This window comes from Balearica regulorum, chromosome 4 (genome assembly GCF_011004875.1).
Source record: "Balearica regulorum gibbericeps isolate bBalReg1 chromosome 4, bBalReg1.pri, whole genome shotgun sequence".
NCBI lineage: Eukaryota > Metazoa > Chordata > Aves > Gruiformes > Gruidae > Balearica > Balearica regulorum.
In genome coordinates, this window is record NC_046187.1 from 20,291,857 (window position 1) to 20,307,738 (window position 15,882).

General features: G+C 41.4%; 1 long non-coding RNA gene across 1 annotated transcript in view; it reads right to left on the reverse strand.

Annotated features, from left to right (window-relative positions):
* Positions 1 to 1,157: 1,157 nt before the first annotated feature.
* The window catches only part of LOC142601687 (uncharacterized), a 511,869-nt gene continuing 497,144 nt past the window's right edge, over positions 1,158 to 15,882 (reverse strand). The window contains exons 2-3 of the long non-coding RNA XR_012835254.1: positions 9,737 to 9,785; positions 1,158 to 1,259 (exon numbers count right to left, since the gene is read on the reverse strand). This is a non-coding gene — a long non-coding RNA (uncharacterized LOC142601687). The remainder of the gene's footprint in view (positions 1,260 to 9,736; positions 9,786 to 15,882) is intronic.

Here is a 15,882-nt window from a genome sequence, read left to right on the forward strand (position 1 = left end):
GTCAAGGCTGTCTTCAGGAAAAAAAAAAAAAAAGAGAGAGTTTGAAACTTAGGCCAAAGTGTTCCAACTTGTATGACTTCAGTCATCACTAACAAAAATCTGTATTTTGGCACCTATGCCCAAGTGGCCTTATTTCATCACCGACACCTACTAGAGGATTTGTCACGAGACAGGTACAAGACTAAACACCTCTATAAAGCACAATATTTTTTTTTTACACACCTACTTTCAGTATAAAACCTTGAGGGGAAAAAAAAGGCTTCTGAAACAGGAAAATGCAATTGTCCTCATAAAAGTCAAGTTGGTCCCCAAACATATGATGAAGTTAAAAGAGAAAAAAACCCTCATGAATACAGTAGAAACATGTTCATAGTTCTTATGAAATTGCTTCAGAGACAAATACAGAAGTCAGGTAAGGTCTCCAGGTGAAAAATCACACTGAATTAATTAATTTTCAAATGTTAATATAAACATGTAGCATAAATATGCTGTGAAAGATTACTGTAGTTCAAATACTTCAAGACAGATCACAATGCACGAGAAAATAATCTCTTAGCAATCTATTAAACAGGTAGACTGTTGTTGCTAGAAGAATTGAAAATCTAGTAAGAATCAGTAGAAGTATATACCACTAGATAAAAACTTACAAAATTTATTTTTTAACAATTAGAGGATGTATTGGGTTTGCGTGGCAAGGCTTTGGTAGCGGGGGGGCTACAGGGGTGGCTTCTGCGAGAAGCTACTGGAAGCTTCCCCTATGCCCAACAGATCCAAGCAAGCTGGCTCCAAGACGGACCTGCTGCTGGCCAAGGCCGAGCGCATTAGTGACAGTGGTAGTGCCTCTGGGATAACAGAGTTAAGAAGGAAAAAAAAAAAAACAACCTAGGAGGGCTTTTGCAGCCAGAGAGAAGAGTGAGATGTAAGAAACTTTGCAGACACCATGGTCAGTGCAGAAGGAGGGGGAGGAGGTGCTTCCGGCACTGGAGCAGAGATCCCCCTGCAGCCCGTGGTGAAGACCATGGTGAGGCAGGCTGTCCCCCTGCAGCCCATGGAGGAAGGATGTGGGGGAATAGTGATTGCACCTGCAGCCCATGGAGGACCCCACGCTGGAGCAGGTGGAGGCACCTGAAGGAGGCTGTGGCCCCGTGGTAAGCCTGCGCTGGAGCAAGCTCCTGGCAGGATCTGTGGACCTGTGGAGAGAGGAGCCCACGCCAGAGCAGGTTTTCTGGCAGGACTTGTGACCCTGTGGGGGAGCCATGCTGGAGCAGTCTGGTCCTGAAGGTCTGCACCCTGCAGAAGGGACCCACGCTGGGGCAGTTCATGAAGAACTGCAGCCTGTGGGAAGGACTCACATTGGAGAAATTCATGGAGGACTGTCTCCCGTGAGAGGGACCCCACGATGGAGCAGAGGAAGAGTGTGAGGCGTCTTCCCCCTGAGGAGGAAGGAGCGGCAGAAACAATGTGTGATGACCTGACCGCAACCCCCATTCCTGATCCCCCTGTGCCGCTGAGGGGGAGGAGGTAGAAATCGGGAGTGAAGTTAAGCCTGGGAAGAAGGGAGGAGTGTGGGGGAAGTGTTTTAAGATTTGGTTTTATTTCTCATTACTCTGTTTTTCTTGGTAATATATTAGATGAATTTTTTCTCTAAGTTCAATCTGTTTTGCCCATGACTATAATTGGTGAGTGATCTCCCCCTGTCCTTATCGTGACTCACAAGATTTCATTATACCTTTTCTCCCCTGTGTAGTTAAGAAGGGGGAGTGATAGAGTGTCTCTGGTGGGCACCTGGCCTCCAGCCAGGGTTAACTCACCACAGAGGAGCATTTACCTAAATAGGGATTCGTCTAGTTATAGATTGATGTTTCCTTAATATCCAATAAAACATTAGATATCTACATATGAGAGAGATTGATATACATTTAATTTCAAAGTGATATGTCTAAGTACAGATCCACAATAAAAATTTCACGGGGTTTCAGTGTCAGTCACGGTAGACAAGTTCAAACAAGTCAGAAAAGGAGAACTGAGCCTCCTTGCATCCTTCAGCTAAAAATCAAAACAAGCTTTTCCCTGAAGTTGCCAGAAGTACTGGGCTCTCCCACAACACAGCTGTAGACCACAAATGCAATCAGCTCACTGCTGCACTGGAAGAAGAAAGCATGCCTGGTAAGAGTGCCTCTGTGTTGCTCTTGAATAAAATGTCTGTGGACAAAAGCAAAGAACAAACAAGAATCATCACTGAGGGGTTGGAAAACTTAGAAAAGTCACTGAAATCTGTGGCAGCCACAGAAACTCTAAGAGGTTGAAGCGGCCGCTATAACCTCTTAACTGCAAAATCATGTGATGGCACTGCAAATTGTACCTGCCAGCAATTTAGTTTCCCAGACACAGGGAGTCAGGAGGACACAGGGACATGGGGACACAGACACAGGGAGAGCACATCAGAAGCGTATGTTCTCTTAAGCAGAGGTCTTTGGAAGCAGTCACCTAATAAAGAGCACCTCTTTTAAGACCCTAGGCATGCATGGTGTTATTTCCAACTACCACACTTGCTTCCTATCTACTTTGAATAAATCACAAATTCAGTTAACTTTTACAGGACTGCTTCTTCAACTCCATGCTTTGTGTATGATTAGAAGCAGAAGCACTGATGTCTATGATCTCTTCTCTCAGGGTACTTTGGGCTGCACAGGAAAGAGCAAATAAGAGAAGCTTTCTTGTCTGGTTTTGCATTCCAAGGAGATTTAGATACCTATTTATCCAAATATGCAGGTGCCTAGTCAACCCTGATAATGGCTGGTACATCTCCCTACACTAATTAGAATGTAGAGTTCAACACTGACTCATTTGCAAAGAACATAATTAATACAATAGAAATCCTTGTTATAAAATGTTGTCTTGGCTGAGCATGTTGAAAATTAACCTCACATTGAATTCCTGCAGTTGATGCTTTCTTTTACATTTCACATGGGACTTAGATCCCTTGTAAGAAGTTTGGGAGATGATGTGTGCATCTTTGTGTTTTTAAAAAGCATTTAGTGTTCAGGGGTTTTTCTCCCAAGTTTCAGACTTGGCAAGGAGTTGCAGGCCCCTCAGTGATTTCCTTTTTGACCTTTTAGTTATTAAAATACTCTAGATACGGTTTAATTTAATTTATTTTGCAAATATTTATTATTGTTTCACCTGCCATGAAATGGAAGCCCTATGCACTTGAAAGCTATTTCCACAGCAGCATCTGCAAATATCTGTGTAACCTCTGTTGAAATTCTATTCTGTGGCTTCTTGCAGCAGTATTTCTTCAGTTACCATAACTGATATTCTTGTAACTTCTTTAGTAACAACTGTTATAATGGAATCATTTTTCTTTGCCCCTCCCTGCTCTGGGTAAAGAAAAACCCCAATGTCACTAAGTTTTTCTAGATCAATTTCATTGTGTATTTACAGATTAAGGAAGGGAGGAGAGAGCAAGAGTAAAAAAAAAAAAAAAAAAAAAAAAAGGAAGCTTAACACTCTAGTACATACTATTTGTGTAGCAGAAACATGTATTGTCCCAAAACATTTCTTAAAACGTTTAAGATCCTCTTGTATATTTACTCCAAAATTTTAAGAAGCTTGCAACCAAGAATCAGTTAAGATAGTCTAACAGGAGTTCAGTTTTTTGGATGATAAAGTCCTCATGAGATCAACAACTTTCTACTTCTAGTTGAGTTTTACTTTCTTTACTGTAGATTTACTCAAAAGACAGGCTTCTCTCGGTTTAGAATATGACTTGAAACCAAAACCCTGCAGCACGTTCAGATCCATGTCATCTAGCAACTTCCTAAAAGGAAGGTTTTATGATGAACTTGAAGTAGTGTTTTATTCCCCCAATGTAGAATCAAAATACTGCAGTTAACTGCTGTAACTGCAACTTTAAGATTCTGTTTCATTGTGCCCATGATAATTTGAGGGACCTTTTTAATGATATAACTGGGTGGAAAATATTTCCTACCCTATGTAAATTCTTCATAGATTCACAGTACACTTGTGATATTTAAAAAGACAGAAGTGCCTGCTTGGATCAATGAAAAGCACAGGCTTAGAATGAAGACTTCAATACCATAGACAAGTCTTCTAACAATCAAGTTATTGGACATTACATAAGTAAGTGTCCTCTCTTAACCTGAATTTCCATCTCAGACCTGAAAAGTCTTTGCCCCTGAAAGTTTAATGAAAACAAGTAAAGCCTTTTACACCACATACCTCAAAAGATTTGGCATTTTCTAATAGAAACACTATTAAATACCCCAGTTGTTCTCACTACAACCCTACTCCACAGTTGATCAAGTCAGCTATACAAGACAGGAATTTTAATAATCCCTAATCCCTCATTTTATCACATTGATATTTTAGTAAAGTGTGGGGTGGATAAACAACCATTCCACTAGTGTTTTGCTAATGAGAGTTACACTGCCTACATGAAACTGTGCAGTTGCCTTATCAGGCCCTAACTCTGAACTCCACTCAAAGCACTACATTTTCTCCCTCCTTCAGATGAGTGAGAAATGGCTTCTGTCCTCAAAAGCGGCTGGCCTACCTGCTACCTGAAGGTGTCTGATTTAGCTGTGTTCCTAATCGCTTTTATGGGGAGTACATCTTTATTGACCTTGATCCGTAACCCAGCTTAATTAAACACAAGCAGGTCATGACCCAAGTCCTCTACACATATTCTTTGAACGTCTTTCTTGTATCATATTTCTTGGTAGCTTCACCCACTTTAGCATTCTTGGATTCTTAGCAGCTCTTAGACTGTATTTCCCAGGTTAGGTGAACCTGCTTTAGGCAGGAGAGTGGGCTAGAGAGCCCTCTGAGGTCTTTGTAGCCCTATACTTTGCAGTCTGTTATTTTTCTGAAGTTCAGCCTTAACTTTTTTCCTAGTACACTAACAAAATAACAACATGGCACTCAACTCAATGAAAATGCTTCTTTAGAATGCTTTTTCTGGAAACAAAGTCAGCTTCAAAAGCAACTAGCATTACCAGAGTAATTTAATAATCAACCTGGACATAATTAGAGTGCCTAAGCAGAGATTTAAATCTGAACTCTTTTTAAGACCCTGAAGGAGAATTAAGCATATGCTAGTAATTGTGTTACTGAATGGAGACAGATTTCAGGATGCAATCAAATCCATTTTTGGGCACATGTTTTCAGCTGCTGAACACCTCTACTTTGAGCCATGGTGACATTTCCCAAAATGAATGCTACCACAAACCACATGCACTGACAAGGTTAACATTTTCATAAAAGCCTCATTATTACACAAGTCTTACATAATATTCAGTTTTAACATTTTTACCAAACTTCTGGTAGCCTTCAACCTCCTCTCCATGGTTGATAGTATATTCTCTACTCTCACAGTTTCACTTTCCTACCTTCATTCCACTGTGGTCTGTTCAGCTTCTATAGAAATTAACAAAGTAGTCTTTGAGTTTTACATCTCTTACATTGCCTTCACTTGGGTTAGATACTTGCAAAAATTTAATTTAAAGTTACATAGTTTGTGAAGGCAGCTCAATATAAGCATCTTCTTTTCCACATCAATATTTTCTAAAGTCTGTGTCAGCGCACTCTTGCAAGCAGTTGTCATTCACACATATGAAAAGTTTAAGCTATCATTCAAATATGAACAAAGCACACGAAGGCCTATAAACTGCATACACAATATACCCTTTTCATCAAGTTGTTATCTGTTTCTGCGCATAAGCAATAGATAGTATTATTAACAATCCAGTTCATCTGATGTGGAAGTTAGCATTTTTGCCTCTTCATGGACTTCCTCCCACCATCTCTGTTCTTCTATGCAGTTTTGAAGACTTATAACCACATACAAAAAGATTTAGCTAGTGCTATTTAGTACTAGAATAGTAACTTCTGGGCTATCAGTACAGGAACTAGATTAAAACTGAAACCACATAACGACCCAGGCTTCATTCAAGAAAAGAGAACATTGAAGATAAACATCTATGGATCCAGGCTACACAGGAGAATGTCTGCTGGACTGACTGCAGCAAAAAAACCCCAAATTAACATCCAAATAACAGATGATTGTATTGCTATGATTTAAGCACCAATTTGCCTGCTCCGCATAGCAAAAACTCACTGTGGTAACCAGAATGGAGCATTGGATTATAGGCAGAAAACAGTATCTCTCCAGTAGTATGTTTTAATTGTTTCAGGTACCGCCACAATATTAGTAAAAAGAGATCGCTACCTAAAAGCCAAAATGAGACAATGGGCACTACTTATGCTTCATCCATTGAAAGTACTTTTCTGAACTACCAAATCTTTCTATTCAACGAACTTCATATTCATCCTCCAGTTTTCTTAACTTCAAGCAAGCAGTTCATACAAAAGCCACTCCCCTCTCATGGTTTAACCCCAGCCGGCAGCTAAGCCCCATACAGCCACTTGCTCACTCACCCCCTGGTGGGATGGGGGAGAGAATTGAAAGAGTTAAAGTGAGAAAACTCATGGGTAGAGATAAAGACAGCTTAATAGGTAAAGCAAAAGCTGTACATGCAAGCAAAGCAAAACAAAGAATTCATTCACCACTTCCCATCAGCAGGCAAGTGTTCAGCCATCTCCAGGAAAGCAGGGCTCTGTCACATGTAACAGTTACTTGGGGAACTGTTAACTTAAGGGAACTTAAGGGAAGACAAATGCCATCACTCCAAATGACCCCCTCTTCCTCCTTCTTCCCCTAGCTTTATATACTGTGCATGACATGATATGGTATGGAATATCCCTATGGTTAGTTGCGGTCAGCTGTCCTGGCTGTCTCCCCTCCCAAATTCTTGTGCACCCCCAGCCTACTCACTGGTGGGGCAATGTGTCCTGGCAGAAAAGGCCTTGGCCCTGTGTAAGCACTGCTCAACAGTAACTAAAACATCCCTGTGTTATCAACACAGTTTTCATCACAAATCCAAAACATTGCCCCATACTAGCTACTATGAAGAAAATTAACTCTATCCTAGCCAAAACCAGCACACCCTCCCATCAATGAGATTGGTCACAGAAGTAGTACCCGTATATACAAAGCATATAGAATAGAGTAGTAATCATGTAGCATATTTGGTGTGTGCAAGTTGCTGCACTGGCCATCCAGAAAAGACAACAGACCTTTATGTAAGTGCAGAACTGCAAGATTAGAACTGAATTTTATGATCTGCTACTGGATTATTGCAACAAGGAGCATTACATTGCACAGACTCATGCTGGGTCTGAATCTGGCTCAATGTATTGTAAAGTTCACAATATTCTGTGTCTGTAAGCCTCCAAATAAAATTATTTTCTTTCTGCATTTGTACATACATGTAAATTAGGCTATGGCAAACAAGATCAATTCTATCTTACTAAAAGTATGTTGGATTGAGAGTCCTGCTGCAGATATTTTCCATATGAAGATACCTTCCAAGAAAAATTTATATTTCATTAAATGTACTTTAAATTAAAACCCAACTACAGTATAAGAAATTCATTTGATAACTTCAGTTGAGGTATATCCTCTCAAGTTATTTTTCCTGTTACAACATGAAGTATTACAAAAATACATTTTTATGTCCATTTTACTAACTTACTACACTTTTTATGAAGTTGCTGTTTAAAAAACAAAAAATAAATCTAATTTATGAAGTCTCAGGTAAGAACACACTAGTACTCCAAGTTTACAACACACCTTTAAGAGAATTAATTCTGCTTAATAAATAACTTTCGATCAAATGATTAATTTCTTGATTACTTTAATTGGAATTTGCCAAATCTCCATTATTTCTACTACTAGAGTAGGCAATAAATTATTTATGCACTTAGTTTTATATGGATTACAGGCTTGACAAATTACTTATTTAGAATTACTAACTAATCTATCACTTTTTTAGTATAAAGAGGGCAAAGTGTAAAAGAATACTAATACATTTACTAAACACTGTCTATGTACAGAATGAAATTAAACAAATTAAATTAAAATTTCAGTTGCACACATGACTAAGCAGGAGAATGTTCTCAGGGTACCAGAGGTTAATAATAAATTGCAACGAATCTAATAACTAATTGTTTCTTGCTTCTAGAAATGTCCGCATTTTAAAATAATTTCCAATGCAAGCTCAGGGCAAAATGTGTTCTTTTTGCTTTTTTCTGGGACATTTGTTCAATCAAAGCAGCACAAATAACAGAAGTTACACCCTGCTCCATACCCTCTACATATTAGTGCCAGGTGTCAAACAGACGTGTTCCTCAATGTAAAGGTTACCATGGTAGGTGTACTTCAGTAGCCCATCTCCGAGCTGATAAATGCCTTCAGGAGGAAGTAAAAGGACAACCTCTACTGTCATGTCTCCCCAGTATGTGCTCCCAAACATCAGCAGCTGCTGTTCCAGCTGTATAAGGAACAACATCCAACAGAAGGACTATTTTCAGACTGGCACTGCACTATTTGGTCTCACCCACTCTTATTTCAAAAAGAAGCATTACATGTGATCTAAAAAGACAAAGGCACTTCAAGATCATACTCTTATTCCCTACAGAGAAAAATCAAGTCAATATCTTATTTTACACATAACACTGAAATCTTTTCAGAAAAAGAGGACAGAAATATCTGGAAGATACACAGTAAGGATATAATGACATCCAAGGATGGTGATAAACCCTTCCAAGGACAGCTTCAGATTAATGTAGTAGCTAGAAAGAGCAAAGCAACATTTATACAAGGCATGTTCTCCAAACACTAACTCAGTTTGGCAATTCTTAGAGAAAAAGAGTACATCTTTTTGAAAGGTGACAACTATACTGTACCCAAGCAGCAGTAGTTTGCCATACATATTTAGTTAACATTTCCTTACTCAGTCTGCTGAAACTGGGGTAGCAGTTAATTAATATTCAGATGTTCAGAAAGAAACAGAAGTAGGTCTTAGTTGTACCTATTACTAATACTACTATTTCTCCTAGCAGCCTCTTTAAGTAGTCACATTACTTTTTCATGAAGGATGGCCAAGACATGAGGAGTAAATAGAGTATTACAAATAAAGTCTGCTTGATTTTATTTTTATTGACAGAAGCTTAGCAGGAAGGAGAAGCAGGAAATGTAATATATTTACTTTAATTAAAAAAAAAATCAAAAAGGTTCTCAAAAAAAAAAAAAGAAAAAAAAGAGAAATCCCTTGTATTTGGTTTGCATGGCAAGGTTTTAGTTGCCGGGGTGCTACAGGGGTGGCTTCTGTGAGAAGCTGCTAAAAGCTTTCCCTATGTCCAACAGAGCCAATGCCAGCCAGCTCCAAGACAGACCTGCCGCTGGTCAAGGCCAAGCCCAGCAGTGACAGTGGTAGTGCCTCTGGGATAACAGAGTTAAGAAAAGCAAAAAGTTGCTGAGCAGTAGCAACTGCAGCCAGAGAGAGGAGTGAGACGATGTGAGAGAAACAACTCTGCAGACACCAAGGTCAGTGCAGAAGGAGGGGGAGGAGGTGCTTCCGGCACTGGAGCAGAGATCCCCCTGCAGCCCGTGGTGAAGACCATGGTGAGGCAGGCTGTCCCCCTGCAGCCCATGGAGGAAGGATGTGGGGGAATAGTGATTGCACCTGCAGTCCGTGGAGGACCCCATGCCGGAGCAGGTGGAGGCACCTGAAGGAGGCTGTGGCCCCGTGGTAAGCCTGCACTGGAGCAAGCTCCTGGCAGGATCTGTGGACCTGTGGAGAGAGGAGCCCACGCCAGAGCAGGTTTTCTGGCAGGACTTGTGACCCTGTGGGGGAGCCATGCTGGAGCAGTCTGGTCCTGAAGGTCTGCACCCCGTTGACGTGGTTTAGGCTCAGCCGGCAGCTGAGCGCCACGCAGCCGCTCACTCACCCCTTCCACAGCGGGATGGGGGAGGAGAACGGAAAAACAACGGCAAAGCCTCGAGGGTTGGGATAAGGGCAGTTTACTGGGACAACAAGGGAGAGGTAAAACAATCAACAACAGTACTGATAACAAATGTTAACAATGGGCGATAACAGAGAACAATTTACCGAACCAACAACCGACCAACCGACGGACCAGACACTCAGCCTGTCCTGGAATCACACCGAAACCGCGCTGCCCCTCCCTACCCGACTAGCTGCCCTTTTATGGTGAGCATGACATCACATGGTATGGAATAGCCCCCAGCCAACTTGGGTCACCTGTCCTGGCTCCTTGTAAAATTAACTCTGTCCTTGCCAGAACCAGGACACCCGTGGAAGGGACTCATGTTGGAGACATTTGTGAAGGACTCGGTCCTTTAGGAGGGACCCCTCAATGGAGCAGATAAGAGTGTGAGAAGGAAGGAGCGTCAGATACAACATGTGATGACCTGACCACAACCCCCATTCCCTGTCACCCTGCAACACTTTGGGGGGGAAAGAGGTAGAGCAAACTGGGAGTGAAGTTGAGCCTAGGAAGAAGGGAGGAGTGGGGGGAAGCAGGTTTAAGATTTGGTTTTATTTCTTATTACCCTACTCCGATTTGATTGTTAATATATTAAATTAATTTCCCCAAGTTGAGTCTCTTTTGTGCATGATGGTGATTGGTGAGTGATTTCCCTGTCCTTATCTTGACCTATGAGCCTTTCATCCTATTTTTTCTTCCCCTGTCCAGCTGAGGAGGGGAAATGATATAGCAGCTTGATGGGCACCTGCTGTCCAGCCATGGTCAACCCACCACGTACCTCTAACTTTGAAACAATTTTGTTAAAGAGTATTGCATACTAGAATCAGGCCCACCAATTTTAAAGATGAAGCACAAGAGACAAAATACCACATGGATCCCCTGTACTGCCAGTAGGAACCAACTTCACATCTGCCTTCTTTCATCATCTCTGTTGTTGGAGACTCTTGTTTTGCAGGAGGACAGTGACCATCTTAGTGGGTAGAAACAAGTTCCAAAGAAGTCTTCCACAGCTCAGGCTGCACTGTCACTCCCATGACACTTGCTCTAAAGCCTTTCTTTAGCACTGCAAGGAACATAAAAAGAAATATCTGTTCAAGTCAAAGATTGCAGTTTTGCCTTCATGGGGTACTCCCCTTGAAGCCTGATGTACTCTCAAACCCTGCAATCCACTACACTATTTGACCCTGCTGCTGAACAAATAAGAACATCAGGAGAGAGCGTAATAAAGTATGTTTTCATCTATTCACTCTCTGTCTCTCTTTACATTTTTCCTATTTCTTCTTCAGATTTGGTCTGGCATAATCCGGTAATCTCTATGCATAACAGTACAAGGAATGAAAACTTTTGGAGGGAACACTCCTCAAGCTTTCATCACCTCTAGAGATCTAAAGAATGTGCAGACCCCACTTCAAAACAGCAATTTATCTTGCCCATCCTTTCAATTCTTCTGCAAGAAAAGTCACAAAGGCAAACAGGTACCAAGCCACCTGAAGAACACCCTAAGTGTCAAATTTGTTTGAAATGCTAGAAACAATTTAAACTTACAACTGTCTAACACATTGTGGAAAGAAACCCAAGGTACCCACAAATTAAATGCTGCAAACAGTGTTTGCTGTAATGTTGGCATCTGGAGAATGTAAGCAGCAGCTGTCACTAAAAGACAGTTCCTTTTACTGCGCCCCACCAATAATTTGTCTGCCAGGTCTGCATTTTCTGCAGCAGTACGGTGTTTGACACCACAGCTTTCCACAGCATACCCTCCTACTCTTTTTCACAAGTGCTAAAAGCTCACTTCTAGAGCCAAACAACTGAGCCACAGAGTACAGCTGTAAGTTTCAAAAGCACTTGGATAGGAGTCTTTAGACCTTTAAGATCTATTTGAAAAAAATGGTTAGTGCTCCTAAGTGTGTTGTTCTTTATTCAGTTGGCCATAAACTATCCCTGCCTCCTAATTCCCCAAATGACTATTGCACTATTATTTCTTTAAACAAAGTTCTCCATTGAGCAGAGTTTTCCATACACCAAAGAATTTTTTCACTTGACAGAACAGTTGCCAATAATACTAATGCCCGGATTTCAAGAGTGCCATGTAGGCTCTGCAAAGGCCTGATTTACAAAGTTTAGCAGACACTTAAGCATTGGGAGACAGGTTCAGTGCTTTTTCCATGTTTTCAGGAAGCCTGCCCTAGCAACCAGATCAAGCATCTGTACTCCAGCAGATAAGTAGCTACAGCCTGTGGACTGCCCTTTTACAACAGGGGAATCATAGCCAGCCTCATCCTGCTGCTGTAGGAGCTGCTACTTCAGCTTCATCAACCAAAACATTTCCTGAAGTGTGTCTTGGTTTCTCCTTAAGAGCTGGCAGCCCTCTTTCTGCTTCCTTTAGCTTCTCAATATGAGTTGCTAGGCCATTACAGAAGAAGAGACTAATACTCCCAAATTTCACTAAGTATCGGCTAAGAGCTTCTACCAATACCTTCTCTAAAACAAAGGTCCAATGGTGGTTGCCTGCCTAACACAAGATTCTTTTTAAGCCTTCAGTAGGACTGCTAGACACATAAATACCTCTGTAAATGAGTGACCTTCACCAAAAAAAGTGGATACAAGGCCAGAGATGCAACCAGAGAATTTTTTTATGAACCTGAATGACTCCTTACAGAACACTTGGATTTTTCCTCTCCTGTGTTATACCCAACCTTTTCCTTCACCATTCATATACTATGCAGCTCTGCCTCAGAATAGTCTTTCTTTCTAGTGAAATTTGAGCTACACTTTGGGGCTCATTTCCATCAATAATACCAGTGTCAGAGTGGCTGAACAATCCAAATAGCTAACTGGTCCTGGATGATTGTTTCTACTGTCATACAACCAAGGAGAATGTCAGCATTTCTGAAAAGAAATAAAGATTGTGTCTCAAATGCTGTCAGTGAGTGTGGAAAGCAGCAAAACCCAATTTCTTTCTCCTCCTTCCAGAGCCGCTAAGCAATAAACAAGGACTTCCGTTTGTGCTGGTAACTAAACATTGGGGCTCTGGATTACAAATAAGCACTGATGCAAAATAACACTAAAATCAATCACCTAGGTGCCTGTTGAGATAAGATGCCTTGACCTCTACTCCTGATTTTCCACTACTTCTTAAGAAGACACCGGCATAGAAGCATTCAGCTGGCAGGGAAGCTTCTTATTTCCAATTAAAAATTATAGCAGTAGGTGCAGAAGTGCATGAAGGTAGAAGGAAAGACCTCACAATAAGCAATGCAGATGGACATCTTAAATGATCAAAAGACTATTCAGTTTATTTCGCTCCTCCCACCAAGTTTCTCTACAACCTTGAGCAAGTCATTCATGCTCAGATTCACAGGCAAGTAACTACAGTTTGTGCCAGTGACACTCCCGAGGCTCTCCCAGTGCCTCCTGCCAAGCCAAACCAGAACTGCTTAAGGCATGACTTATATTAAACTTCTGACCAAACACTTGACTAAATGTCACCACAGTTCATAGGCCAAGGTTTCTCCCAGCTATAGGTTGAAATCTCATGCACGGTTTAAAACACACTTACCATATGGGACACACAAAAGACAGCAAAAGTAAATTTCCCAGCAGATAGACCATCCATCTAGAAAGCTGACAGCCCGTTTTTCAAATTCTTTTTCTGTTTCATGGGATTTGAATTCAGAATTCTCAAATCTCTAGTGAATGACATTACCATTATCACTTTCCAGACTGTGGAGTAGGCCTCTGATGAACATTCCATACTGTACAGAATATTTAATCATTCATTGACTCCCTAAATCTAATAGACAAGATGCTCACTTAGGGAGAGAGGAATCCTGATCCCTACTGAAGTCACTAATTAATTTTTGAAAAAGAGTTCAAATTAGAGTGACTGAGAAATGTCCACCTCATAATGCTTCATGGCCAAGCATTAGATTGTACCTGCAAGAAAATAAGCATGAGCTGAAAGCCCACAAATAAACAAGAGTTTGGAATTTTAGTGTCATGAAAGCTGGGAAAAACACCTCTGATCACTGAACTTGTAGGAAAACTGAGAGGTGGAACAGAAGGTGGGAAAAAGACAGAGAAGAGGATGTGTATTCTGAAGTTCACTTACAGAAATCATCCAGTTATTCCAACCACAAAAATGCAGGAACTGGTGCAAGCCATAGATCTCGAGGATCTGCTTCCTCCTGATCAATTTAAATGGATTCTGCCTTGGCTTTCATGGTTATGTCCAACACATGCTTACCTGTATCTGCTGTATGTACACACCAGTGGCATCTTTAAAGATGATTTGCCATATATAGAACAAATTACAACAGCAGAGGAATTGGCACAGGCTGAAATTTAGATCTATATTTTAGATCTGTCTCTCTCACACACAAAGAGAGAGCCTAACAAGTCTTTCAAATATAAGCATGACAATACTCTGAGATAGTATACAAACCTGGGCTTGTCCTCCTGTCACCAGTGAAGTAACAGCTCCTTTCCACTTAAGAAGAGTCTCCTGTTGGAGTGTCAGAGTGCTCAATACTCAAAAATCCACAGTGATAAGAGACAGATGATACTCTTAAAGCTGAAATTAAAAGCAAAACATTGTTTTTAGCTATCTCTTTCACAAGCATCATAACTAATTCAACCTGCTTTTATATAGACTGCCCTGAGATTTAACCACAGATCCACTGACAGCTAAGAATCAACTTCACATTGGAGAGCTGGAAAGATATGGAATTGATGGATGGACTACTAGATGGATAAGGAATTGGCTGAATGGATGCATACAAAGAGATGCAGTCAATATCCAAGTGGAAAAGTTAGTGGATTACACCAAGCTAAGTGGTGCAGTTGATACACTTGAGGGAAGGGATGCCATCCAGAGGGACCCTCACAGGCTTTGGAAGTGGGCTCATGTGAACGTCGTGAAGTTCCCTGTCCTGGTTCTGGCAAGGATAGAGTTAATTTCACAAGGAGCCAGGACAGGTGAGCCAAGCTGGCTGGGGGCTATTCCATACCATGTGACATCATGCTCACCATAAAAGGGGGGCTAGTCTGGTAAGGGTGGGGCGGCGCAGTTTCGGCACGGTTCCGTGACGGGCTGAGTGTCTGGTCGGTCAGCTGAGTGTCTGGTCGGTCAGTCGGTCGTTGGTTCGGTAAATTGTTCTTTATTATCACCCATTGTTAATATTTGTTATCAGCACTGTTGTTGATTGTTTTTTTTCCCTCTCCCTTGTTGGCCCAGTAAACTGCCTTTATCCCAACCCTCGAGGCTTTGCCGTTGTTTTTTTTCCCTTTCTCCTCCCAATCCCGCTGGGGAAGGAGTGAGTGAGCGGCCGCGTGGCGTTCAGCTGCTGGCTGGGCCTAAACCACGTCAGTGTTTTTTGGCGCCCAACGTGGGGCCCGAGGGTTGTGATAACGACAAGTCTGACCCAAGTGTGTTAAAGAAAAAATTGTCATAAGAATTTATGATGTTAGTGAACCAGTCACTGGTCATAATGATGTTCTGTTTGGTTACACGGCTCTGGTTTGTAAACCCGTGTTTACTCTATGCAATCCCTGCGGTGCTGTTTATCACCTCTGGGAGAGGGGTTCCTGTTCTCATATTGTTGTACTGTGTGATAATGACTTATGATAAGATATCATTGACAGTCATGAGTCTGAGCTGGTACTTGTATGTAGCATTTCGGTCAGGCCCGTACCTCAGTCAGTATCTTTCAGAAGTGATTAATAATTGCACCCGATCTATGGGGAAGACGGGGAGGGAGGATACCTTCTCCCACTCTTTCACCTCCCCTTTTCCTTTTTGGTTGGTCACGACAATTTTTGAGAATTTTGAATACCCTTGGAATGTTCAGACCAGTATATTCCTATTGCTAGGTCTCCTGAATGCTTTCCAAGTCCTGTTCAGGGTTAGCAAAAATTGTTTCAAGAATATTAGCCAGAGATCTTCCCCAA